Source organism: Parambassis ranga, unplaced genomic scaffold (assembly GCF_900634625.1).
Source record: "Parambassis ranga unplaced genomic scaffold, fParRan2.1 scaffold_31_arrow_ctg1, whole genome shotgun sequence".
Classification (NCBI taxonomy): Eukaryota; Metazoa; Chordata; class Actinopteri; family Ambassidae; genus Parambassis; species Parambassis ranga.
In genome coordinates this window covers 182,260-185,547 of record NW_021144801.1, presented here as the reverse complement: position 1 = coordinate 185,547, position 3,288 = coordinate 182,260, and the positions used below count along the sequence as shown (strand labels likewise).

General features: G+C 41.0%; 1 non-coding gene across 1 annotated transcript; it reads right to left on the bottom strand.

Annotated features, from left to right (window-relative positions):
• Positions 1 to 1,364: 1,364 nt before the first annotated feature.
• Positions 1,365 to 1,435, bottom strand: trnag-gcc (transfer RNA glycine (anticodon GCC)). Its single transcript has one exon. It is a non-coding gene; the product is annotated as a tRNA-Gly (tRNA).
• Between the last annotated feature and the right edge of the window lie 1,853 nt (positions 1,436 to 3,288).

Genomic DNA, 3,288 nt, shown 5'->3' with positions numbered 1-3,288 from the left:
AATTAATTTATGTGGACATAAAAAAGTAGTTCTACTGTCCATCATTTTGTACCCAACTATTAAGGAAAGGAATGAAATATGTGCTTTTGTGTAATTTCTTTTTACTATGAACTGCTGAGAAACATACTGTGTTTGTTTGGTACAATTATTATTTTTCCTTACCTCACTTGTCCATCCTGTCACTTTATGTCTTTCGGCACAGGGCATGGACTGAATGATGAACTTTCTCATAAGGCACTCGCTCTGAAAAACAGACTCTTTCATAGAAAGGGTCAGAGGACCAGAACAGTCAGCAATGTTTCCACAAATCCACTATGGAGGGCATTATGCCATTTGCTTCACATCCATCCTTTAATGTTTCATTTACCACTGCTAATTGCATGTTATGACATGTTTTTGTATTTGATCAGATGAGTTTCACGAAAAAACCTGTTTTAAAATCCACGTTGAAACAGTTAGGGGCATTATTGTGTTTCAATGCACTGTTTTTGATACAGGGTAATGTATCAGTTCATGGCCATTGTGTCTGTTCTGAATACAGCATTTGTTTGTGAGACTTGTCTCTGTGTGAATGCAAGTTAATATTCAGCACACCTCGATATGGAACCACTGGTTTATGAATACAATTTTGATTGTAAGAAACAAATCTTTTTAAATTCATATGAAGTAATGAAAATACTATAAAGGTACCTAATACCAGTTAAGAATTGGGTTTCCTGGACATGATGAAATCATTTTAGAATTACACAATAAATTGGGTTTAGATTTTGAACATTTAATACATTGAATCAACATGATTCTTTTAAACAACCTAACATGATTGAAATAAGTTAGTTTAACAAGAAATTATTAATTAATTAATTATTAATTAATTAATTATTAATTGTTGGTTTTACGTATTATGATTGTGTGGGACCGATGTACACATTACAATCATGTAAATTCAACTTTTTTTTTTCAGCCACTAACGAGGCTCAGAATGAGGTGAAACATGGTCTTTTCTCTTTTTCTTCTTTAAATAAAGACATCTACAGGGCTCATGCTGGCTACTGCACCAACAAACATTCTTAATTTAAATCAAATGAGTGTGTTCTATAAAAAGGCTCTAAAGGTAAAACATCACAGTAATTCTTCCTGTGACACCTTCACTACCAGTGATGGTAAGTGCTCTTGTTTCAAATGTGATGTGCACTGTACCACTGAAGCTCGTCTGTGAAGTGTAGTGCCTCTGTGTGTATGTCACAGTGATGTTAACAGAAGTCAGATAGGTCTGTTAACACATATAAAAACAACATGCTGAACAACAGCATAGATGTGAAGGTGAATATATGTCCCCTCACATGTTCCTCAGTTAAAAGGGTCATTGCATTGGCCGGGAATCGAACCCGGGCCTCCCGCGTGGCAGGCGAGAATTCTACCACTGAACCACCAATGCTGTGAAACGCTGACATCTAGTGGTGCCATCGCAGGTTGCAGCCTCCTCATTCCAAAATCAATCCCTCCTCCACATAAAGTCAAAAGTTATAAATTCACCTCATTACATGAGCGGTTGTGTGTAATGACGCGGCTCACCAGCAGAGGGCGTGTGACGGAGCAACAAGCAGGAAACTACAGGGGAGAAGAGACACAAGCATCCACAGATCAGAACAGACACTCAGCTCTTCTCTCTGAGACCATGATGATACCGTCACATATCACTGCACATGGTTTTGGCTGCACGTCTGGAAATGAGAGGAGACAGAACATTATCATACATGTTGCATAAGTAAAGACACATGACACATTATTTTATTTAAGCAGCAGATGGACTAATTGATACTGTTACAAAAACTGCGCAAAATCTTCTGTTTTTATCATAATATAATATCTCGGTTGGTTCAAGGATGTAATATCAAACTGACACCAAGGAAACCCTAAAAGGAAACTATGGAAACCCTTTTTTTTAAATAAATAAATAATTTAACCACAGGGATTAGTAATTCTTAAGTAATTCTTTGAATATATGAATGTATTGTTTAGCTCCTCTGCAGGCTGAATGTTCCGCTCGTGTTTTCTGTGTGGATGAAAGAGTCCAGATGAGTGTGGGAGCAGCGCTGCAGGCCGACAGTGAAGGAGCTGCTAGCGGACTGTGTCTCTTCATGTTCAGCTCATGTGGAGCTCTGATGATCTCTGCACTTTGCTGCTGGAGAGAGTCCGCGCGCTGCGCAGCGGCTTCTCCCTCTTCTTCCTCTCAGAGATGAAGTCAGACTATCAGAGCTCCATCAGAAGCTGTTTTCCAGCTGAGCCGCATGTTGCTTCAGAGACTCAGAGGACAACCCGACATCTGCTGACGTCACTTTGTCCCAGAGTCCGGCTGTTGCAGCAGCATCAGACCCTGATGATGGTGCAGACAGACTTCTATCAGAGCTGCTCGCTGCTTCTCTCGCTGAGCAGGTTGAATAAAGTCCATCACTGTTCTGTTTGTGTCACAGCTGTTATCATGTAAACAGACACAGACAGAGCAACAACAGGGAGGCTGCTGTAAAAATCAGCTTCATGTTTCCATTGTGAGGGCGCCCCCTGCTGGAGACACACTGCATCAGAAACATCACTGACTGCAGCTTTATGCTCTTCATAAAGAAGGTGTTCCACAGCAGGTTATTGATCACATCCAGGTTTGATTGGTTAAAACAGACATGGCTGATGTAGCAAATATCTGACTGAGCTCTGTTTATTAATGAGGTCAAATGTGTTCAGCAGTAAACTTCAGCAGAGAGAAAGACATGGATGTATATTGTATGTATGTGATGTGTCTCTGTGTTCACTCAGCTGCTGAAAGGCTCCGTGTGCTTTGTTGTGTCACGTGTCCTGGTTTAAAGGCGTGGCTTCTGTGGACTTACTTTCGTTTTTGAGCTCCTGTCAGACAGACTGCAGCAGAACCAGCAGCTCCACACACGAAGGTGGAAACTTCTGGAAGTCAGGACTGATTCAGCAGGTGAGTCTGTCGATATCTGATCAATCATCAGTGTGATCACCTCATTGATCTTTGCTGCCTGTAACTGATGGATCTTTATTGTAGTAAGTCCCTGAAACACGGAACAAACAACAAGCGTCTGTTGATCGTTCTCTCTGTAAAGTTCAGCAGCTTCATTTGCTCTGAAACTCAGATCGACTCGTTCAATACAGCATCTTTGATCAAAGCTAAAGTTTTTGGTTCATGTCAGCAAACTGGACAGAAAGCTGCACGCTGCAGGAGACAGAAAGGTCAGAGCAGCCGGACTGATGGGGGCCAGAGTCTGAGGATGAAGC